General features: G+C 33.6%; 1 long non-coding RNA gene across 1 annotated transcript in view; it reads left to right on the plus strand.

Annotated features, from left to right (window-relative positions):
- Positions 1–411: 411 nt before the first annotated feature.
- The window catches only part of LOC111098069, a 75,728-nt gene continuing 50,251 nt past the window's right edge, over positions 412–25,888 (plus strand). The window contains exon 1 of the long non-coding RNA XR_005366412.1: positions 412–532. This is a non-coding gene — a long non-coding RNA (uncharacterized LOC111098069). The remainder of the gene's footprint in view (positions 533–25,888) is intronic.

The following is a 25,888-nucleotide window of genomic DNA, read 5'->3' on the forward strand; positions in this document are numbered from 1 at the left end:
TCTATATGATTCTTCTAGGCCATGGGAAAAATGGACACATGACTAGTGAAGGTTTGCTTGAAGCCCATATCTCCATGATATACTTCATTTCTACATGAATATTTTCAAACCTCAGCATGGAAGAAGAGAAAGAGTTCCAAAGCATCTCTTGAAGTCATTTAGATTTTCCTACATCCAGATTTCCAAAATAGCATGAAAAATATTGGGGATGGAATGAGAAGACAGTTTAATTACTGGCTCTATTACACATTAAATGGGCAGTGTTGAGAAACTAAAAATCTTGAACTTCAAATTTCTTTATCTCTCTTTCTCTTTCAAGGCTGAGTTAAATAGATTTTTGTGAATGGTTGTTGGAAATCTAAAAAACCCAGTATAAATTTATGTTGAGCATTCGTCCCTTTGCCCCTGCAGGTTCATAATCTGCCTTTCTTCACTCTGCTTGGTGCCTGAGGAGCTGAGCCCCATGGACCTTGCTTCAGCAAGATTCCATTACCTTCTGTCTTTCAGCTGGCCATTGGGAAACTTGTCAGAGGTAGGAGAGAGGGAGGATGAAGAAGTCACGGTGTGTTTTCCCCTGACTCCCTCCTCATCCAGGCTGCAGTTTCTTATTGATTCAGTGTCTGCTGTTTTTCTTTACCAATATCTACAACTTTTTTGGAGTATTCGCTCTCCTGTACTCATAGGTACTGAGGGGCCCTAGTATCTCTTCCTTCTTGGCCCCTTCAGGCCCGGGAGTGGCATGGCTTTCTGCTATTGCTAGCCACAAGGCAATTCATAGTACTTTACTTAGCTTCCCCCTCCCTCGTATTTTCCAAAAGAGTCCCTTCAGTATACGCCCTTCCATTGTCTATTTTGAATGTGTCATGTTTCTTGCAATAATCTTAACTAGTAAAAATAACTGCATTTATTTTTGTTAATGTATGAATAATCAGATACTCTACACTCCAATATAAATCCACATATAGAAATTTATATTTTTCCTAAATTTTCTAAATAAACATACACACATAAAATCATTGCTAAATATATGGTTTTCCCTTTCCCAGAGCATATTTCCACTGTGAGTTTGAGGCCTACGTTAAATTTTAAGGCTACCTTATGAATTTATATTGAATTTTATTTAAACTTGTGATCTTATTTCTGCTAGTCTTGATTTTGAATTTTAACTACTGTTAGGTTAGCTTCAATGGTATCAAAAAATATGTAACTATTTGTATCAATAATATATTTGATCTACAGTTTTAATAAGTTTCTATATATATATAAATATATATATTTATGGAGAAATATCATATATATTTTGGATCATGAATATATCATGATCCAAAAAAGGTCTTTGGAAGTGATACTTCACTGTTTTCAAGAAATGCTTTTTCCATGAGAATGTGAGAAAGTTTAGGTCATTCTTCCTGAGAAAGTCTTGGCTATAAACGTTTGAGGATAGGATGCCTGGGTGGCTCAGTGATTGAGTGTCTGCCTCTGATGCAGGACATATCCCGGGTTCCTGGGATTGAGTCCTGCATCAGGCTGGCTCCCTGTGGGGAGCCTGCTTCTCCCTATGTCTCTGCCTTTCTCTCTGTGTCTCTCATGAATACATAAATGAAATCTTAAAAAAAAAGTTTGAAGACGTTTGTCCTTGAGGTTCACATGCAGTAAATTCTGTAATGGGTCCATCATGCCCATATACACCTCAGCTTACCAGCTCTGAATCCACTCTTGCCAGTCAAGTGTGGTGTTTGCAGACTTGCATTATTCAAGTAACACAGACCTTATATCGTTTTTTAATACTGAGGTATTTGCAAACATTACTGTAACCAGTGACTAGAGTTACATATTGTAGAAACAATGTTGTCACTCAGCTGAATACCACTGCTCTTAAAGCTCAGCCAATGGTCATTCAGGCACAGTGCAAGTAGAAGTCACTGTTTCAGGAAAATTTATGAGAGCATCAGAGTTTACTGGGTTCTATGAGCAAATTAAGTCTTTACTTCATCAGTCACATGTCAACTTCCTTAGCTCCATTCTGAGACAGTATAAAGACTAGCTTCTTCATTGCAATTTACCTCAATCCACAGTTATCTTATTGTTACCTTATTGTTCAAGGTGGAGACCTTGGAAAACAATAAAAGATAGAGGTCACGAGGTCACTCCAATACTTCTCTATGGCCAGGTTTTGACTCAGCTATACAGGGGACATGGCAATAAGATATGTATATATAATAGACATATATAACAATGTGTGTATATATATATGTAATTCCTCCCTGATATTTTCTCCCTATTTTTTTTTAATTTTTTTTTTTATTTATTTATGATAGTCACAGAGAGACAGAGAGAGGCAGAGATGCAGGCAGAGGGAGAAGCAGGCTCCATGCACCGGGAGCCCGACGTGGGATTTGATCCCGGGTCTCCAGGATCACGCCCTGGGCCAAAGGCAGGCGCCAAACCGCTGCGCCACCCAGGGATCCCATTTTCTCCCTATTTTATACCATATCACTCTGCATTTACTCACAATATTAAATGCACTTATATTACCCATGGGTCCTTGGGCTCTCTAAACAACAGAAAATGTTTAGAGGTCAAATGGGAGTATCAGGCAAGGCTTTTATTTATCCAGCAGAAGGGAGACAGTACAAAAGAAAGGGTCCTTCAGTCTTGCTTACCAAACAAAGGCCAGGGAAAGTTTTAAAGAGGCAAAGGTGGGAAAGGAGTCCTGTCTAAGCATATAGAGGTGGGGGAAGACTCAGAAAATTGGGTGCACAGGCACAGTGGACAGAATGTGCTTCGGGCATTGCAGGTCAATTAGCATGTTAAATCTCCACCCCTTGAGCTTGATTTTTAGTATTATAATGAGGGAAAGTGTAGGTGAAAGATTAGCACTGGGATCCTCCTTGGTGCAGACTTGCTTGGTTAGGTCTTTGTCAATCTTCCTAATAGAATCCTTCCTTTAGTAAGCATCCTGCTTCCACATTCTTGCAAAACCTGCTACTCAAGAGGTCAAGGGTTTCCATGGTCAGGGAACTCTGGGTTTCTAGGTCAGGGGAGTGGGGACCCAAGCCTGGTCCCTGCTCTGTCCAGCTTAATTGAGATAAAACCAGTCTTCTTGGAGAAGACTAATCTTTGGTTTTAAACTTATTATCTCAGTTATTGTCAAACACTAAAGTGAAGGTTCAAATGTGTGATGATATGTTTCTTACCTCTTGGTGTGGGATATATTTTTATTAAGATTAGCTGCATTAAATTACTTACCTGGAGAATAAAGAGAGGCAGCTCATATGTCTAAACTCTTGATAGATTTTAACTTCATGAGATTTATAATTAATGTCAGTGACATCAATGGTATTTGAAGTTCATTGAATCCTCAACTAGGTGATACTCATTATTTTCTTTTTGAGCACCTACTCAATATAAGCCTTTGTTGGTTTGATAGAGTTGCATTTGGTGTGATATTTTGAAAAGTGTAAGAGAAAGGTTGAATCCTTCCAAAATTGTGTTTGCATAACAATTCTCACACTTCCTGGTTAGCATTAGATTGAATAAATGTTATATTGACTTTAAATTTGTATTTAAAAATGAGAAGCTAGTAATATTTAAAATAGATAGCTGTGAACAGTTAGTCAACAAAAGTTTTAGTTTCCCCACTTCTATCCTCCTCTTTCACTTTTCCTTTATAGTGAGTTGGAAAGAGATTTTAGTTCCTACTAGCAGTATAGGGAAAAGGTAACTTCTTTCCTTTTTTTTTTCTCCTTTAAAAAAATGGTGGTCAAATGATGTATATATAACATAAAACTTACCATCTTAACCATTTTAAGCACACAATTGAGTAGTGTTAACTACATTCACATTGCTGTGCAACTCTTTTCATCTTGCAAAACTTAAAATCTATAATCATTAAATAACGCCACCCCGTCTGCCTCCTGCCGCCCCACCCCAAGATTTCCTTTTGTAGTGTTGATTTTAATGATTGCAGCAAATTTAGTAAAAATCAAAGGTTTATTCCAAATTACTGTGTTTCATTCACATGATTTATAATCACATTGACAGTGCACCTCCACTTTCCAGAACAATTTAAGAGATTTTACTTAAAGTTTATTTTTTTAACTGAACAATTTGATTATATATGTTATTGTATACCTATTATTATATATCTATTATACATTGAATATAAGGAAACTGACAAGTCAGAAAAGGAAATTATTTTTCTTAGGAGTTTCCTCAACCTTTGGTTTTAGAAAACATAGTGATTATGTCTGTAAACCATAGTAGCTAAGTACATAGGATCAGTGTTTAGGGTCTTTGCTACAGACAAGGCCATGTTTGATAATTGGAGACTTTGGGGCACTAAATCTTGCATTTTTGCCAGCTTTGTCCTGACTCCAGTCTTTGCTGAAAATATGAATTTTTTTACTTACATTTAAGGTAAACTTAAAGTAGTTTAATGCTTATTTCTAAAGTTCTAAATATATACCTAAATTTATTTCATGACTACCTTTGAATTCATTCCTAGCTTTTAATATATATGTGTTATAGGTTGAAAAAATAAGTAAATAAGTGACTTAGGAATATAGAGATAGCAATTCTTAAATATTATTTAAGTGCATTTTTAAATTTCAGAAACATTTGATTTGAGTAAGAAAGAACGTGCTTTATTTATTAGTCTATAATTTAGCTGTAAGGATTAAGCATGCTAATAAATGTAAAGCACTGAATGGGGCTTCTGGGTGGCTTAGTTGATTGAGCATTGGACTCTTGGTTTTGGCTCAGGTCGTGATCTCTGGATCATGAGACTGGGCGCTCTGCTCTCAGCAGGGAATCTGCTTGAGATCTTTCCCTCTGCCTCTCCTTCCCACTCACACACACTCTCTCTAAAATAAATAAATAAATCTTTTAAAAAATATGTAAATCAATGAAAGCAATGCCTGACACATAGAACATGCTAAAAATTGTTATATTGCCATTTTTGCTATTATTATCAATATTAACTGAGGGATTAAATTGAATGGACAAGTCTGATACTTACCAAAGTTTTAGCATTGGTACTCAAAGCTTAGAAGTACTTTTCTCCCCAGATACCTATTCTATAAAAATATGTGCCTAAAATCTATCTTACAGAAAGAAATGCTATGGACGACTAAGGTTCTTTAATTCTGCACATGCAAGGTATTTTCAAATCTAAAGCATTTTCTTTGCATAATCCTGAATTGTTGGACTTTCTTTTAGAATGCAGAAGCTGATCTATGAGCTTTTCAAATTTGAAAGATTTTAAAAAAAAAATATTCCTCCTAAAATAAAATTACTATCTATGTAGCTAAAATAGTAAATCTTCTTTGCTTTCTGTAGATGGTATTTTCTATATTCATAACTCAACTAGGAGTGCTAGCTAATTTTTTTAAGAAAGGAGGAAGCATTATGTTCCTTCTTATTACTGCAAAAGTGTATTTGAGTGTAAAAGGAAAGTTACAGAGAATATTTAAAATCATCCTATTCAGTTTGGTCTGCTATAACATAATTCTGTGGACTGGGTGGCTTTAAAAAACAATTTATTCGTCAGAGTTTTAAAGGCTGGGAAGTTCAAGATCAGCGCTTTAGCAGATGTGTCTGCTGGGAGTACTGCTCCTGGTTTGCAGTAGGGTATGTTCTTAGATCCTCAAAGAGAGATGATGAGCTCTACTCTCTTCCTCCTCTTATGAGGGCATTGATACTCTCATAGCATAGCACATAACATATAGTAACATCCATTGTAGGTTAAAGTTTCAACATAAGAATTTTGGGGAGGCACAAACATGCTGTTCATGTGTTCTTATGTATTGAGCTTTTGCATCTCTCAGGGCACTTTTTAGAATTTATTTTACAGTAAATGTAAACTTTTTTCACACTGTGTTAGTTTATTTAGCTAATTCCAGTTGAATCCTACCACCCCTTTTAGTGTCATTGCATTTCACTCCCTAGGAATCTCCCTGGCTCCCTATATTATGATCTTTTACATTTGGAGGGATCACTAGGATGATGGCTATTACCGGCCAGGCCTATGTGGGTGTAAAGTCTAGTGGCTCTTCCACTTCTCTGATACTTTTGTAGCCTGGGAAGGAAAGTTTAATTATTACAGTGAACATGCACCAAAAAGGGATTCTCCTCTTCTCTGTGGAGCAAAGAGTCTTGGGTTTCCGTAGCTAGCAGAATTTTAGACCGTCATGCATTTCCTAGTGTTGAGCATATTTCTATTTTAGCAAAGAGCCCAGATTTCTGGCAATCAGAAATCAGGAAGGCAGTTTCTTTAGAAGTAATTTCTCTTTGATCCAGCATGCAATGAACCTTCCCCTATAAGCTTTTGAGTGTAGCAGAATCACTTGAGCATTTGATAAAACACAGATTGCTGGACTTTACCAGCAGAGTTCTTGATTTAGGTAGGGATTGGGAATTTGTATTGCTAGCAAGGTCTCAAATGAAGCTAATGCAGCTGGTTCAGTGTTCTCACTTAAGAAATGCAATCCTAAGGCAAGAAGAAGAAAATAATTTGACTATAAAAAGACTGTGTGGTGAGACATATGCCATATAAGAAGAAAAAAAAAGAAAAATGAATATCTCAATACATTATCATACCAAATTGTTTTGTAGGAATATAGGGAACATATTCACAGGATTTAAAGCCAGACAAAGAATAATTTAAATTATGGCATTGACGTGCACTTGGACAGTTAGCTCACAGAATCTTGATTTTTTAAATCTATTTAATATGACTAATACCAGCTTCTTCGTATATTGGTTGGAAGCATGCAGTAAGATTAGTGAAGCACCTGGCATATTTAACAAATGCCAATTACCCTTCTCACTTATATAGGTCTTTCTGAGATATCAGGGTGGAAAATGGAAACAGCAGTTTTTTTTGTTTTGTTTTGTTTTTGTGTATTTTTATCATTTATTTATTTATTATTTATTTATTTATTTATTTATTTATTTATTTATTTATTTATTTTGAGTAAGACAAGCTTGAGTTCAAATTTATGCTCTATTACTGACTGGCAAATTGATATTGAGTGAATTACTTAACCTCGGAGCCTTAGGTTCCTCATCTCTAAAATGGTATTATGAGGATTAAATAAGAGACAGGTTTGGTAAAGGAGTCAGATTTATCTTGCCCAAGCAAGATACTCATCAACACTGTACTCTTCTCCTACCCCTAGCAGAGACAATGAATTTGTCAAAAACGTGTATTTCTTGCATAGAAGGAAACAAATCTGCTCTGGACTTATAGCTGTGATACTTGTCAACCAATTTGATGTTGGGGGATTTTCCTCAATCTGTAGTAGTTTTATGTAAAGTTTAGGTAAAAAGTCATATTCATTTAAAAGAATATTTTTCCCATGAATTTCCGATATTAATGACATTGACTGAAATTAAAGTCTACCTCTAGAAAAGGCAAGTAAATCAAATCTCACCCACCTCAGAAATTGGTGTTGATTTTCTTTGTTACTTGTTTGGAAAATTTGATTTAGAGTTTTTGAAAAAGAATGAAGAATTTTAGGTCTCCTCAAGCACTGGATAAATTTCTTTTATATAATTTATTATGTATTATTGTAGTAATATTTACATAATATAAAATTTAACCATCTTTAAAGGTACTATCAGTGTTATTAATTACATTTACCATGTTGTGCGAACATAACCACCTAAAACTTAATGTGATGGGAAAAGAAAGAATCTAAAACTTTATTTTTTAAGTTTTTAAAGAGATTTTATTTATTTATTTATTCATGAGAGACACAGGGGAGAGAAACAGAGACACGAAGTCTCGATCCCGGGACTCCAGGATCACGCCCTAGGCTGAAGGCAGACACTGAACTGCTGAGGCACCCAGGGATCCTGAATCTAAAACTTTTAGAATTTGATATTGGAGTAGGGTGCCTGGATAGCTGTCATTGAAACATTTGACTCTTGCTTTTGGCTCAGATCATGATCTCAGGGTCCCATGATTGAGCCCTGCATGGGGCTCCACTCTGGTGTGGAGCCTACTTACAATTCTCTCTCTCCTTCTCCCTCTTTTGGTCCCCACCTCTACATACTCTCTCTTGTGCTCCCCCCACCTCCCCGCCCTCCCCGAAAAGTTAATGTTGGAGAATATATTATTTTTGTCTCATGGCATCAGTGTTTTTTTTTTAATTTCTTTTAAAACAAAATGACTAGATATGAACTGTATAGGAAACATTGATAAGATTGATGATGTCTGCGCATACAAAAAAATCAGAAAAAAATTAAAAAGTAAGTTACAATCTCAAGAAAGTTATGGCAACTTACAGCTGATCAAGTTTTAGTATCCAGAGTATATGAAGACTTGTTTAAAACTGTTAGTAAAGGGGAAACATCACACCAAAATATTAGAAAAGTTATGAACAACAAGTCTATAGAATAGCAAATATAAATATTGAGTAAGCTTAGGAAGAAATGTTCAAACTTGTTAATCAGGCAAGTATAAATGAAAACCACAGCAGGGAATAGTTCATTGACAAAAATTAGAAAATAGAATGATACCAAATTTTGTCAAGGATGTAGAGAAGGGGAACTATTGTACAATGGTATAGAATCCAAAATCAGTAAAAATGTCTGAAAAAACTATTTTATTATGTAATAAATTTGGACATATATATACTTTAGATCCCTGTGATAGGAGGTGTCCTTGTTGGTAATAAAAACAATGCAAGCAACCCAACCACCTTTCAACAATCAACTGAATGGATAAATTATGATATATCATTACAAAAGACTATATACAATAAATACAGATCTCAAGACCATGAAGTTGAATGAAAATAGCAATAAGAAAATGGACAGTTCGATTCCATTTATAATAATATTCGAAAGAGAACCCATTGATATGTTGTGTATATGGTTAAAATTGACAGTCATAAAGAAAATCAAATGCATAATTACAACTGGAAATCAAGAGAGTAGTTATCTTCTGCTGGGATAAAGGGGGGAAACATCATTGAGGAGAAAAATCCACAGAGCTTGAAAGATATTGATAAAGTTCTAATTAGGGTATATGAGAATTCATTTGATTATCTAAACTTTGCAGGTATACATTTATTGTGTCTTTAAAATTTTTGGAGAATCTCATTTATGAAGTATAAAAGTGAAAACAGAAAAGATTTGAAAATATATACATGCCAGTGGGCTTTATTGTAGTAAAGAAATTAATTTTAAATTGTGTTTCTGGCATCTAACTAATATTTCTGTCTTGGGGCTGGAATATGAAAGATAGACTATCACATCTCGGCTTCCTCCCTCACCTTCCAACATCCTGCTCATCCTGATGGATTACCTGTAGCACCTCCCTTCTTGTGGAAACTGGAATAATCAGTTTATTTCCTTTGAATAGCAGTTCATCATTTTCATTGATTTTCTTTCAGCGGGTAAAATATTCTTTGATTTCTTATGTCGCTTCACTTTTCTCTTTAAACTATCCATCTCTTCTCCAGCCTCATAACCTCTGGGGGCTCCTGTTCTCCTTCTGCTTGTCTGACTGAGGTGGATTTCCTTCTGAAACTGCTGAGGCATTTTTTTTCTTCATCACCCCAACTACACGTGTGTATTCTACTTTATCAATATCTGCTGTAATTTTGATGTAGTTGAACCTCCCTTTCTTCCTTGTTCCAGTCTGTCATGGCAAGCAACATACACAAAAGATATATACAATAGGCAATTTTCTTGCTGGACTACTATGGGCAGGGACTTGGGCTTTGATAGTAAGTACTTATGCTGTTAGTGCCAGGAAGATTTAAGAGAGCATTATTCTGAGAACATCAAGCCCTGTATTGCACTTCTATTTCAGAGAGAATTGTTGGACAGAAACATGGAAACTTTACTGGCAAAAAATATCCTATTTCCCACCAACGAGGTTAAACGATCCCTGTGATTGCTAATAATCCACATGAGTAATATATATTATGACTTTCTTTTATGCCAGCCACTGTGCTGTGCTAATTATCCCATTTCATCAATGTAAGAGTTTTGATCTGATGATCGTAGGCAAAAGTCCAAATTGAAATTGAAGAAAAAAACAGAAAGGAAGAAAATTAAAGGGAGAAGAAAAGAGTAGAACAAGGGAAAGATTGTGAAAAGAGAGAAATGAGTCCCTTTCGGTATTTCTTATGTTATATGTAATTTATACAATCCAGTCTGGAAGTATAATTCTGAATTAGATAGAGTGGGAGGAACATTTGAATTCATTGTTCTCTCTAAGGATAATGTACTTCCACATGCCATGATTTTCTCATCTGCTCCAAGAAAGCTAAGAAATCAACATCACATAAAAAGGGTTACTGATGAATTTTTTATTTATTTTAATTACTTGTGTATTTTTACAGGTGAATTTTTAAATTGGATACTCAGATCAAAAAGCCTAGAACAAATACCCCAAATTTGTAATTTTCTTTTTTTAATAAAATAAATTTCTTCTTAATTGTCATTAAAAAAGTCAAGAAATGCATAAAAATATGAACCTGTAATTATACTATAAGTGATAATATAATATGCATAAAATATTGGTTTCTGCATTACACTGGGGTTCATAGTAATATGTCTAAATATTTTTATTTTACCAAATACTTAATATTTTACTAATTACTTAAGATGCTTATGTTATTTATTTATTATTGTTTTTTAAAGATTTTTATTTATTTATTCTTGAGAGACAGAGAGGCAGAGACAAAGACAGAGGGAGAAGCAGGCTCCATGAAGGACCCCGATGTGGGATTTGATCCTGTGTCTTTAGCATCGCACTCTGGGCCAAAGGCAGGCGCCAAACCAATGAGCCACCCAGGCATCCCTGCTTATGCTTTTTAAAGTAACGTAAATATTTATAGATACACATATATTATGTAGCTGTGTAATTTTTGCTGCATAATATAAACGTGGATATAACAAAACTTTAATTTTTTTCCTGAAGAATTCTAATCTATTGTCATGAACAATGCTGAAGTAAAATCTTGCATATATGGGATCCCTGGGTGGCGCAGCAGTTTGGCGCCTGCCTTTGGCCCAGGGCGCGATCCTGGAGACCCGGGATCGAATCCCACATCGGGCTCCCGGTGCATGGAGCCTGCTTCTCCCTCTGCCTGTGTCTCTGCCTCTCTCTCTCTCTCTCTCTCTGTGACTATCATAAATAAATAAAAATTAAAAAAATTAAAAAAAAATCTTGCATATATGATATCTGCACTCTTTTTCATAATTTTCTACATATATTTCTAAAAGAAGAATTGCTAGAATCAATGCTTATATACTTTCAATATATTTTTCTAAATGGCCTCCTAGAAATTTAGCATCAATTTAAGTGCTCCTTGACAGTTTCTGAATGGTTGTTTTCACATCCTTAACAATAGTGGATCATTTTAATCTTTTAACCTTGGTGATCTGATAAATACAATAGTAGCTATTTTGTATTTTAGCTAACTTACTCAAATGATATCAAAGTTTAACATTTGTCTCAAGTGGGATTCCTTGGAAATAGACTTGCATGCAGGAATCCTACTGGGGAGTGCCCACAGAAATAACTCTAAGATATTGGGTAGATCTAGATGGAGAGAGTTGAATTTCAAAGTGCTTGAAAGATGCAATTATGACTCCCCAGTCTGAAGAGGAACCAAGATTGCCTTTTTGAGTTTTCCTGAATGAGATATGCACTCATTCAAAATGTCTGTATATTCCCCCTTACTGAATGTGTATGAAACAAGTCAATGACTGTTGGTCCTTTTGGGAAAAGAATGTGGAGTCTCTATTATATACACTTGTTGAAGTGGTGGGGTTATTTTTTTCTGTGGACTGTCCTCTACTTCAATCAATGGGGTTCTGGCCCAGTTTCAAAATCTGTTCAAGGATTGTATTTGTTTTGGGATGACTGCCTTACTCTCCCAACTGCCTGTCCTAGGTTTCTTTTGATTTGAGTAGTACCTTACTTGATGCCCAACAGTCTTGCCCCTAAGAGCACTAAGTTCTCAAAGTTATCTTCATAGGTTTCTGAAGAGCAGGCTTATGGATATCGTTCAAAACTTGCTATTCATTTATGATATCTGGGCTCACCTTTCTTCTAAGAGCTCAGCAATACTACCCGTCCTATATTTCCTAGGTTTTATCATCCCCACTGTCACTGAGCCAAAATTTTCATATTCAAGTTCTTTCATGAATTTTCCTTAACTAAGTCCCTTAACCTCTTTAAATTATAGATTTCTCTTTTGCAAAATAAGAAAAAAATGAATTGTTTTCTTCCAACCTCACGCTCTTGTTTCCAAGGTAAAATGAATAAAAATGTGTGAATATATTTCATGAAACTGTAGTCCTAAGCAAGTGTAACATAGTATTTTTATTTCTCATTACAAAATCATGCAGTGCCTCAAAATACCCTGTTTTAAAACATTGGAAAATCACTGCATCTTCTACCATAGTTGAAACATTGCAAGGGTTAACTGTTAAAAACTCACATCCATAACAAGATTTTTCTTTTAGCCACAGTTATAGAATATAAACCTAAAAACACTACAGGCTGAAATACCTAAAATATGAGGTGGAATCAAAGAACAAGTTAGGACACAATTGGGTAAAAGAGATCGTTTGACTGAAAGAGCATTTCTGGGATACTAGAGATGGCTACTTACGGAATCATTCTGAGAGATAAGCATACTCCATATGTTATGTCCAGAGTGAAGTGTCCTCTTCTGTTTTGTGATTCAGAGGTCTAATGGAAGAAGCACCACACTCTTCCTCTGGCTCAACTATTGCATACATTCTCTGGAGTAGAATTTAACTTGGCAATTATGTTACTGCTGTTGAACTTTTGATTATTTTTAATGAGTATTTTCAGTATCGTAAGACTCAAATGATTAATATTCCATATATAACAACAAAAGTGTTTCACTGAAGCAAAGTTAAATTTTTGAAAATAAAACCTTCAATCTCAAGGTGCCTGGGTGGCTCAGTTGGTTATACATCCAACTCCTGATTTAGGCTTAGATCATGATTCTGGGTTTGTGAGATGGAACCCAACACTCAGCATAGAACCTGCTTGAGAGTCTCTCTCACTCTACCCTTACCCCTGTTTGCTTCTAGTTCTTTTTTTCAATAAGTAAAATCTTTCAAACAAACAACAAAACCCCTTCAATCTCATCATGATAAGCCTAAAAGAGCAGAGAGCTTTACAATAAGAATATTTTTTTAGGATGCTCAACAATATTTTTCTATCACAAATGTTTTTCTGCTTTTTATATTACTTCAAACAGGAAAATTAAAAAAAATACTGTATTATGGATCTATAAATATTCACATACATAAAGTGGATATATAAATACACACATACATAAAATTCTTTGGCAAATGTGGAGAAAATGGATTCACATACACTGTTGGTGGGAATGCAAATAGGTGCAGCCACTGTGGAAAACAGTATGGAGAGATTCATCAAAAAATTAAAGGTAGAATTACTGTATGTTTCAGTAATTCTGCTACTGAGTACTTTTTTTTTTTTTTTTTGCTACTGAGTACTTAACTGGAGAATATCTGAACACTAATTCAGGTGTTCATATGAACCTCTATATTTATTGCAGCATTACTTGTAATAGTCAACAAACTATGGAAGCGACCCAAGTGATGGATGAAAGGATAAAAAAATTATACACACACACACACACACACACACACACACACAAACACACTTGGGTTTATCCTGAGTGGTAACTCAGTCATGAAGAATGAAATCTTGCCATTTGCAACAACATGGATAGATCTAGAGAGTATGATGCTGAGGGAAACAAGTCAGAGAAAGACAAATACCATATGATTTCATTCATATGTGGAATTTAAGAAACAAAATAAACAAAGGGAACAAACAGATAAACCAAGCAACAAACTCTTAACTGTAGAGAAAAAGCTGATGGTTATCAGAGGGGAGATGTGTGGGAGGATGGGTGAAATGGTTGAGGAGAATTAAAGAGTATGCTTATCATGATGAGCACTGAGTTAAGTATAGAATTGTTGAATCACTATATTTTATACCTGAAACATATAAAACTATATGCTAACTCTTACTGAAATTGAAATTAAAAAATATATTTTTGAATATACAAATCAAAATTTTGCCACTTTTGTTGGTAATACTTTATTTTGGGGTTTTGTTATTATCTTTTTCCTTATTTTAGAAAATATTATGCTATATTAATAAACAAGTTTTATAGTTCACAGTTTTAACATTTTCTGCTAGAGACCTGGCTTCCAACTATAGAGAATAATTTGACCATTTTAATTTACTGAGATCGTTAAATTAATCTTTATATTGTCCAAGAGACAATGAAATATGAAGCTTTTTTGATTTCCTCAAAGCTATAACTATAGTTTCACTTGAGATGTCACTTTCTTGAGTTGAAATTTGTATTGTAGCCATTTAAAAATGAAATGTGTATTTGGAGTGGTGACAACAAATCTTTGTCACAGGTTTTTGAAAATAAGTGGTTTATCCCATATTATGTTCTTGATCTGGCTGTGTTAATGATTTATTTCAGAGTTATTGAGAATCTGGCAGGAAACATCAAAATAAATGAATGGAAAAGCTGTATTAACTAACCCATTCACACAATTAAAATTAGAGCATAATCACACAATTAAAATTAGAGCATATGGATGAATTCTTTTTCCAGTTTGCATACTTGTCAACTTTAGAAAAACTATGGAGAAAATTAAATATTAAAACTGGAGGTGTGACCCTTTTAACAGCTTGAAAATAAAATTAAAAAATTGGGGTCAAGCTATTGAAAATTTGAGACAAATGGAAATAGGAATTTTTATTAAAATATTAATATGTAGAAAATTCTAATTTCAGGAAGCAAAACATTAAGAACCTTATTTTACTAATTAGAAGGTATCTGAGTTTTTAAAATATACATACTTTTTGGCCATTCAAACATGTCATGCTTACAGGTCGCTAGGCTTATTTTTCCCCCTATTGTTTTGTATTGCAAATCTGCAATAAAATCAAAATTTTTTCTTATTTAAATCTCTGTAAGGGATACTTATTTAAACATAAAATATTAACAACATATTGTGGATTTATTACATAAGTATATCATATAATGAATGACAAGTTGAGCGTAAAATTTGGGAGAAGAGAAATATATATGTAGCTTAAAGATGGACAGTGTTTAGTAAAAAAACTACACCATAAAAATTAATAACAAAACAACTAGCAAGCAGTAAAAAAGAACTAATTACCTAACAAAACAGATACTATGTAATTATAAAAGAATCCAAACAAGAGAGAAAAGGGACTAATAAACAAATAGGACAAATAAAAAACATGAAGTAAGATAATAGAAACAAGCTAAAATATATCCATAATCACAGTAAATACAAAGTAAATTAAATTGAAATACAGATTTTTGTAATAGTGGATAAAAACCAAGACAATTTTATACTGACTATAAGAAATTAAATGAAGACTTGAATAGATTAATATTATATATGTATATAATTCTAAAACTCAGAACGTTTTGGAGCATAATGTAAAGTACATTTTGCAACAAAGAATATTAGTAAGGATAAAAAATCCATTCAAAAGTGACAGAAAGGGTTAACTCATCAATAGGACATAATAATAAGCATTTATTGACAATAATGGAGCTTTAAGTATATTAATCAAAAACAGATAAAATTTATTTTAATTTAAATTCAATTAATTAACATATAATATATTATTGGTTTCAGAGGTAGACATCAGTGATTCATCACTTATATAATACCCAGTGCCCATTACATCATGTGCTTCCTTAATGTCCATCACCCAGTTACCCCCTCCCCTACCTCCTTCCTACCAGCAACTCTCTCAGTTTTTTTCCTATGCTTAAGAGTCTCTTATGGAGGGTTCCTGGTTGGCTCAGTTCATTAGTGTCTTCTTTTAGCTAAGGTCATGATCCCAGAGTCCTGGGATTGAGTTCTGCATCAGACTCCCTGCTGAGCAGGACTCCTCTCCCTCTCCATGTGCTTCTCCCCCTGCTCATGCTCTCTCTCTCTCCCTTTCTCAAATAAATAAAAATCTTAAAAAAAAAATCTCTTATGGTTTGTCTCCCTCTCTGATTTTGTCTTGTTTTATTTTTTCCTCTCTTTCCCTATGATCCTTGTTTCTTAAATTCCACATATGAGTGAGGTCATATGATAATTGTCTTTCTCTTATTGACTTATTTTGCTTGGTATAACGTCTTCTAGTTCCATCTACATCATTACAAATGGCAAGATTTCATTTTTTTGATGGGTGAGTAGGATTCCATCATATATATACCACATCTTTATGCATTCATCTGTCAATGGACATTTGTGCTCTTTCCATAGGTTGGGCATTATGGACAATGCTGCTATAAACATTGGGGTGCAGGTGCCCCTCTGGATCACTACATTTGTCTCTTTGTGGTAAATACCCAGTAGTGCAATTGCTGGGTTGTAGGGTAGCTTTATTTTCAACTTTTTCAGGAACCTCCATACTTTTTCCTAGAGTGGCTGCACCAGCTTGCATTTTCAGCAATAGTGTATAAGGATTCCCTTTTCTCCACATCCTCACTGACATCCATTGTTTCTTAAATTGTTATTTTTAGCCATTCTGACTGGTGTGAAGTAGTATCTCATTGTGGTTTTGATTTGTATTTCCCTGATGCCAAGTGACATGGAGCATTTCTTCATGTGTCTGCTGGTCATGTGTATGGAGAAATGTCTGTTCATGTTTTCTGCCTGTTTTTTGATTGGATTATTTGTTCTTTGGGTGTTGAGTTTGATAAGTTCTTTATGGATTTTGGATACTAGCCCTTTATCTGATATGTCATTTGCAAATACCTTCTCGCATCCTGTCAGTTGTCTTTTGGTTTTCTTGACCATGCAAAAGCTTTTTATCTTAATGAAGTCCCAATAGTTCACTTTTTCCTTTGTTTCCTTTGTCCTTGGAGACATATCTATCAAGAAGTTGCTGTGACAGAGAACACCTGTGTTCTCTAGGATTTTGATGGATTCTTGTCTCCCATTTAGGTCTCTCATCTATTTGAGTCTATTCTTATGTATGGTGTGAGGAAATGGACCAGTTTCATTCTTCTGCATGTGGCTGTCCAATTTTCCCAACAACATTTGTTGAAGAGGCTGTCCTTTCTCCATTGGATATTCTTTCCTCATTTTTCGAAGATTAGTTGACCATAGAGTTGAGGGTCCATTTCTGGGTTCTCTGTTCTGTTTCATTGATCTATGTGGCTGTTTTTGTGCCAGTACCACACTGTCTTGATAATCAAGCTCTGTAATAGAAGTTGAAGTCCAGAATTGTGATGCCACCAGTTTGATTTTCTTTTCTAATCTTCTTGGGCTATTTGGGGTCTTTTCTGGTTCCATATAAATTTTAGGGTTATTTGATCTAACTCTGTGAAATAAGTTGATGGTATTTTGGTAGGGATTGAATTGAATGTATAGATTACTCTAGGTAGCATAGACATTTTAATGATATTTGTTCTTCCAAACCATGAGCATGGGACATTTTTCCATTTCTTTCTATCTTCCTCAGTTTCTTTCATGACTGTTATATAGTTTTCCACATATAGATCATTTTTCTCTTTGGTTAGGTTTATTTCTAGGTATCTAATCGTTTTGGGTGCGATTGTAAATGGGATTGACTCCTTAATTTCTCTTTCTTCTATCTAGTTGTTAGTGTATAGAAATAGAACTGATTTCTGTGCACTGATTTTATATCCTGCCACTTTGCTGAATTCCTGTATGAGTTCTAGCAATTTTCTGGCAGAGTCTTTTGGGTTTTCCATATAGAGTATCATGTCATCTGTGAAGAATGAGAGTTTGACTTTTACCAAAGAATGAATGGGTCATCCAGGAAATTAAAGAAGAATTTAAAAAATTAATGGAAACAAATGACAATGAAAACACAACTGTTCAAAACCTTTGGGATGCCCCAAAGGCAATCCTAAGAGGGAAGTGTATAACAATATAAGCCTTTCTCAAGAAACAAGAAAGGTCTCAAATATACAACCTACCCTATACCTAAAGGAGCTAAAGAAAGAACAACAAATAGGAGTAAACCCATCAGGAAAAGAGGAGCAATAAAGATTTAGAGCAGAAATCAGTAAAATAGAAACCAAAAGAACAGTAGAAATGACCAATAAAACTAAGAGCTGGTTCTTTGAAAGGATTAATATGATTGATAAACCCTTGGCCAGACTTATCAAAAAGAAAAGAGAAAGGACCCAAATAAATAAAGTCATGAGTGAAAGAGATCACAACCAACACCAAAGAAATACAAACAATTATAAGAACAATTATGAGCAACTATATGCCAACAAATCAGGCAATCTGGAAGAAATGCAGGCATTCCTAGAAATGTAATAACTACCAAAACTAAAGAAATAGAAAACCTGAATAGATCCATAGCCAGCAAGAAAATTGAAACAATAATAAAAAAATCTCCCAAAAAACAAGAGTCCAGGGCCAAATGGCTTCCCAGGATAATTCTACCTAGCATTTAAAGAAGAATTAACCTATTCTTCTGAAGGTGTTTCAGAACATAGAAATGGAAGGAAAACTTCCAAACACTTTCTATGAGGCTAACATTACCTTGATCCCAAAATCAAAGACCCCACAAAAAAGGAGGCTTATAGACGAATATACCTGATGAACATGAATACAAAAATTCTCACCAAAATACTAGCCATTAGGATCCAACAGTTCATTATTAGGATATTCACCTTGAACAAGTGGGATTTATTCCTGGGCTGCAATAGTGATTCAACATTTACAAATCAATCATTGTGACACTTTACATTAATAAAAGGAAGGACAAGAACCATATGATTCTCTCAGTAGATACAGTAAAAGAATTTCCAAAGTATAGCATCCTTTCTTCATGTAAACTCTTCACAGTATAGGAAAGAGGGAGCATACTGCAATATTATAAAAGCCAAATGCAGAAAGCCCACAGTGACTATCATTCTCAACAGGGAAAAGCAGAGCTTTTCCCCTAAGGTCAGGAACATGGCAGGGATGTCCACTATCACCACTGTTGTTCAACATAGTGCTAGAAGTCTTAGCCTCAGCAATTTTAATTATTTCCAAAAATAAATAAATGGCACTCAAATTGGTAAAGATAAACAGGTCAAGTTTCAAGGAAAAGTAGACAAATCTATGGTTTCAGCAGCACCTGGGAGATACAAGTGGGTTAAGCATCTGCTTTCAGTTCAGGTCATGATCCCAGAGTCCTGAGATCAAGCCCCACATTGGGCTCCTTGCTCAATGGGGAGCCTGCTTCTCCCACTCCCTCTTCCTGCTCTTCCCCCGGCTTATGCTCTCTCTCTTTCACTGTCAAATAAATAAATATTTTAAAAAATCAACAGTTTCAGCTGAAAAGTTTAACACTCTGCTCTCAATAATTGAGAAAATAATTAGAAAATCAGTAAGAGAATGGAAAATTTGAAATATACTACCAACTAACTTGATCTAATTGACATTTATAGAACATTCAACCAAATGTGACAGAACACATGTTCTTTTCAAGATCACGTGGAACAGTTGCCAAGATAGAATATATTCTGGAGTATTAAACAAGAATCAATAATCCCAAGAATTCAAGTTGTATGAAGTATTTTCTTTGACCACAATGGAATTAACATAGAAGTCAGTAAGAGAAAGATCACTAGGAAATTTTCCAAATATTTGGGAACACAACTTTAAATAATATATGGGTTAATGAAGCAAGTACTAGGGTGACATCAGGAATACAAAAGAAAGTTATTAAATAACTCCATCACTAAGGATCCACCACTGGGAATGAAAGAACTCTACCCCATTACCTACATTTTCTACTATTGCAGATTGTAATACTCAGGTATCAACAGAGTGCTGGTCTGCCTCCTTTTTCTGTGTCATCAGAACAAAAATCATTTGTGTTAAAATACCATGTAGTTTTGTAATTTATACTTCTGTAGTTTATGTTGGAGAAGAATACTTCAAAGTGTCCCTTCCTTAAGATTTCTGTATGAAGAATCACTTTCCAGTATTCCTGGGTATCCATTTTCCTGTTTTTATTTTTCCTGTATTTTTGTTTATTCATGATTCTGGAGTTACTTATGAATCAGCACAAAATTTGCAGTAGTTATTTTTGAGGGCTAAAGAACATTTTGCAATATTAAAAAGTCAATGTTACTTATTAATTTGGGTTATTATAGGGATGGAGGTGATGTGAAGGATATAATGCTAATTCTTCAGTTGCACAGAATAAAGGACTCATGCAATTACGAGATCTGAAAAAAACGCTGAATAAATAGCAAGCAATATGCAATGAATAAAGACAAGTGAATAATGGTATGGGATTTTAGCATGACTTTCTTACAGAAATAATATCATGTACTCAATATTCATCAAACATGTTTTTACATTCATGGTGCCACAGTAAAACATTTCAAATTTATAGATAGAATAGATATGATTTAATAATTTGACACATAAAAAATGGAAAGATTACTATCAAGTGGGACAATTCAAAAGAAATTTTCTAACATAATAGGGAACAAAGTATGAAAGAAATTATAAGTAAAATAGAAAGTAAATAATTCTTACTTTAACTGGATTGTACTAAAGACAAAAGTTTTTCAGCTACAGTGTGCCAGGGATTATAAACATGTTAAAAATTTTTTTACTACCCTTCTAATTAAATAACAAGAAGCAAGTCAAAATTAATGAATACTTAATTGTTTTATACTTATTTTTTGAAGTATAGTCTTAGACTAACATGAACACTAAAAAAAATTCAGTTTGAAGTATTAATTTGAAGCATTGTCAAGGACAAGTCTATGGAGATAACAAGGTTGGTAAAGAAAAAAGTGTGTAAGACACTTAGGCCACATGTAGAGCATTAATTGTTTACTAAGAGACATGGTGGTTTCAACTATGCTGGTTGCAATGACATCTTTTGGACAAGTGAAAAATAATACATATTTAGTGATCCCTAGGTCTTCTCAAATATGAACTCTTTTGATGAAGCACATAAAATTTGACCTTACAACTATTCTTGGGCACACTATGGGAATTCCAAATGAATACTGTCAAAACAATTAGATTTATATTAGACTTTATGAAATATACTAGAAGAAGTAAGAAAACAATGGTAAATTCTTTTAAAAAGGTAAATCATGTTTTTTGATAGAAAAACAGAATTTTTAATTTACATACTTAGTTGATATGAATTTTTGCTTATAACTAATGCTATTTGTAAAAACTTTCAATAGTAGTAAAAAAAATTGTTTCATTGTTTTACTTTTTAAAAGATTAAATGCTTACATTCCCGTAAGTTTTAAGGAAACATGTTAAATCAAAACTTTAATGAAATATAAAATAGGATATTTAATTTATGAGGAAATAATAAGAAGGAACAAAAAGCTTTGCATAATTAAGGAGTGAATATCCAGGAAAAAATACTAAAAATCTGTAATACTATTTCTATCCATTGTAGATTGCAGGTATAGTTTAAATTGAGAAGACCTTTTAAACAAATTGAGTGATATGTTATTTTCAGTTTTCTTTATATTCCAGCATTGAAAAATGGTGAAGAAAATTTAAGACATACTATTTGTACTAGATATTTCTTCAAGAGTTAGTAAAAACCATAATATCAGTGACTTTTTATTGATAACATTAAAATATTTTTAATATTTTCTGGAAATAATTTATATATGATTCTTCTATAATGTTTGGACTTTCTATGTAAAATCCTTGATTTATTTTGAAATTGCTTTAAATTGTTAATGTTTCAAATTGCCACTGACTCAGCATGGTAAATTTTCCTTAAATTGAAATTAAGAAATAATTTAATATTGACAATTATGCAAAAATTTTACCTAATTAGGCAAAAATAAATTATGTGAAAATCTTCATTATAATGTCAATATTAGTGATTTTACAAAAACGCAGGCACTTTATTAATAAATATACAAGACCTTATTATATTTCTCATACAAATATTACTGGCTCATCAGCAGATCTCCCAGATAAGAACAATGATAAATTTACTCTTGGATGTTTGGCCCACTTTGTCAAATAAGACTACACATTTACCCATAGTTTTTAGTTTTATAATTATGAAGGTTTATTTGTCAAGATAGGAGGAAAACATAGTCAACTGTTTTATCTTAAGTTATCCTAATTTATATTTATTTAGATCTGTTTTACATTATCCTAATTAATATCTTTGAATATTTATGTATAAAGTATGTAAGCTCCATTTATACTCTTGCCCTCTTGGGTCTTGCAAATAACAGGAACCAACTGCTCCCGGTGACCAAAGTTGGACTTTCACTATGCCTAAGAAAATAACAAAACAAATAATAAGCCTCAGATTTCAGGGCTGTTTTTACTGCCTATTCTAAGTAAAACAGGGACCAATAGTTGTTTTCTATTTTAACTAATTTCATTATTATCTTTATGAAATGAGTATGATTGTGAGACACATGATATATACCCTCAGAACTTCCTGGAAGCCCTGCTTCCACTTTAGAGTTTTTGGACACCTGTAAATCCCACACTGGCACCTGGCAACAACCAGACCCAGTCTGCAGTCTACCTTGTTTCTTTTTGCTGTGCATTGGGTCTCTGACATGATGAAGGATACCTAGGGATACCTATTCCAGCTTTGCATTTCTCTATGGAAAGGAAGACCTGGGAAAGAGCTCACTTAGGCTTCAGTTGGAGTTCTGGGCCATTGCCATGGGAGTTGGGGGCCCGGCAAATCCCAAGCAATAGCTGGAGAATATGGGCTCAAAGGAATAAACACTTTTCATACTGAGGACTCTGAGCTGTGGATAGAAGGAAGCACAGCTGGGGTGGTGAGGATCAGAGTTCCTCCAAAGCCCCACACTCAGATCCAAGTCCCCTTCTGCCTAGGTTTCATTGGTTCTGGTGCCAGGTACTGGGCTGGAAAAGGAAATGCGGAACTAAAATAGACATTTTCAGATGTCAAAGAACTTAGATTGTATTTTAATAGATGACAGTTACATAAGTACACATTATTTTTTGTTTTTCTTAGGTTATTGATTTGTGTCATTAATATTTTCTTTGAAATCATTCTCTGAATTAGAATTTTAGAAAAAATGTGGTTAAAAGAGTACCAGGTATGGTATACTCTTAGCTGCTCAAAGAGACTTAGTGCATAGAATTTCTTAGATCACAATAGGCTTTGAATGAAGATAGGTCTTGGAGTAATTAGTAATTATCAATTCTTGCATAAAAATATAAATTCAAATGGAAGAAAATCTGTTTTCTGTTTAATGAAAGACCTCAATGTTTTCCAGAAATATCCTGTCTTTTCCCTGGTTTGTTGCTTATCCCCCTCCATTCTTTTTGACGCATTTTTCCACCATCTCACACACATCACTTTTTGATTTTCCAGATCCAGCTACTTATTTACTTTCATAATTCTGCTAACTTGTGTTAAGATGTTCCTTTAGAGTTGTACATTTGCTTGGATATGCATTTATTCTTGTATTTAAAATTTTGAGGTAATAAGTTTTAGGGAAACCCAGCTGAGATATCCAGCCCACTCTGTGTGATATTTGCATTTTATTCCAGGCATATCTATAATAATCTCTTCAGAAAGTAGAATCTATACTCCCACATGAGCAGAGAGTGCTAAATTTTTAATAACTTCCTTAGGGTTTTCATTTTTACTATGATACTTTCAAAAGATTACAGTATAATTTAGGAATGAGAAAATGTTAGTGTTTTTACCAGGAAGTATTAAACTATCATTACATTCATTTGTCAGTCTTCCCTGACTTGATTTCCATATTTAAACATAGGTAAGCTTCTAAAACTACATGGTAGGCAAGATATCTAAAACTTGGTTACTTCATTTGTGTAATAAAGGATAATGATAGTATTGCTTATAATTTTGGGGTGAGGATTAAATGGAATTTTAGCTTCTGTCAGGTAGTTGAGTTCCTGGCTCAGATCAAGTATTCAGTATATTTTAGTTACTATTATTAGACAGTTGCTCTAAACATAGACAATGACCTTTATTGTACATTAGATTGTCTATTTGGAGGTTGATCACCAATTAGTATGCCAGATCCCCTTACAAATTGGTTGTTACCCAGAATTATGCCAATAAAGCAGTTAGTTAAGAGTGAAATTGACAAATAGTTCCACTGATAGATTGTTCAGTAATTAGCTATTTTTATGAATGAAAAATAAAGCCTAGTCATTTTAGGTCAATAACTTGGGCCCTACTATTCAATATATGAAGCAATTTTATGTGGGAAGTGAATGCTATAGAAAAATAAAGTATCTGACTTTAAAATATTACAACTCAAATATTGTTCACATTTTAAAAATATTTTTTGGTTCATTATTCTCATTCCTTTTTTTTTTTTTAATACCAATCTTATTTTTACACTATCTTATTCTTCTGGTGAATGATATTCCATCTGTTCCATTTTTAAGCCAGATCTTTCAGGCTCCATATGAGTTTCTTAATTTCAGTTTTGGTTTCTATGTGGCCTTAATTATTTCTTAGGTCATATTTTATTATTTCACTTATACAAGTATCTTAGAATTTTTAAAAATCTCATTTTTAGAAAGATTTTCTAAGGATTAGGAGATTCACAAAAATAATTTTTATTGTGAAAATTATCAATTATACACAAAAGTAAAGAGAATTGGATGATAACAATTGTCTTTTTGTCATTTTTTTCAAGAAATACATATTTTAAATGGTATACTGGTAATATAAATATAAATATATGATCAGATACATGAAATATAAACATAATAGTGCATCTATGGCTCAGAGGAAATATATTTTTTAAAATTCTCAGCGTATCTTTCTTATTTCTTTTAAGACCTCTGTAAAAATTAATGGACCAGTAATGAGCTGACGACTGAAGAAAAATAAAAAAAAATTAGTAATTGTCCTATGGTCTGTCTAGCTATGAATTATATAGTCATCTTTGCAAACTATTGAGCATATGATTTGTAGGAGTCTTGACTTAATGTCTAATTTTCAACCCACTTCCTTGAGCTTGTAAGGAAAAAAAAAGTTCAAGTGAAAAGGAAAAATAATCTCTCCATCTGTGTGTAGAAGCTATAAGAGTATAAAGAGTCATCAGTGGAGAAAATCTATTTTACTTTTACTGGATCATTAATGGTGTGTACCCACACTTAATATTTATACAAAATAGCATAGTTCTCACTCTTTTAATTATAAATGAGGTATAATTAATATACAATGTTATATTAATTTCTGTGTGCAATATTTTGTTCAGCATTTGTATACATTTTTGAGTGTTCCTCAATCTACATATACTCTTAATCCCCTTTATCTATTTCACTAATGCCCTCACCCATACTTCCTCTCTGGTAACCACCAGTTTGTTCTCTATATTTGAGTCTGTTTTGTTTTGTTTTCTTTGGTCCTTTTTTTGGCCTTTTTTTCCCCATTGTTTCTTAAATTCCACATAAGTAAAACCATTACTTTCTTTCAATTTCTAAATTGGCTCAGAAATAAAATATCTCTCGGATATAATTTTTACATATATTCTTATATAGTTATATTAAGTACAGGTCAAATCTGGCATAGTTCTTTCTGGTATCTTTCCAGTGACTATTTTGTTTTCAATACTGGGATCAAAGTTGATGTTTTTATTTGTTAATTTAGATCATTGGGGCTGACTTTTGCTAATTTTGGTCTGTCATAGCAGTAAATGACAGTATAATCTCCACAAGAAACCACATCTTTTCCCTCCTAGCATTTGTCTGGGACTAAAAGCTTTTAAGATGGGTCACATGATCTCTGGCAGTAATCTTGTTCTCTAGTGATAATAAACAGATAAATTCA

The sequence above is a fragment of the Canis lupus genome, chromosome 11 (assembly GCF_011100685.1).
Source record: "Canis lupus familiaris isolate Mischka breed German Shepherd chromosome 11, alternate assembly UU_Cfam_GSD_1.0, whole genome shotgun sequence".
In the NCBI taxonomy this organism is placed as follows: domain Eukaryota; kingdom Metazoa; phylum Chordata; class Mammalia; order Carnivora; family Canidae; genus Canis; species Canis lupus.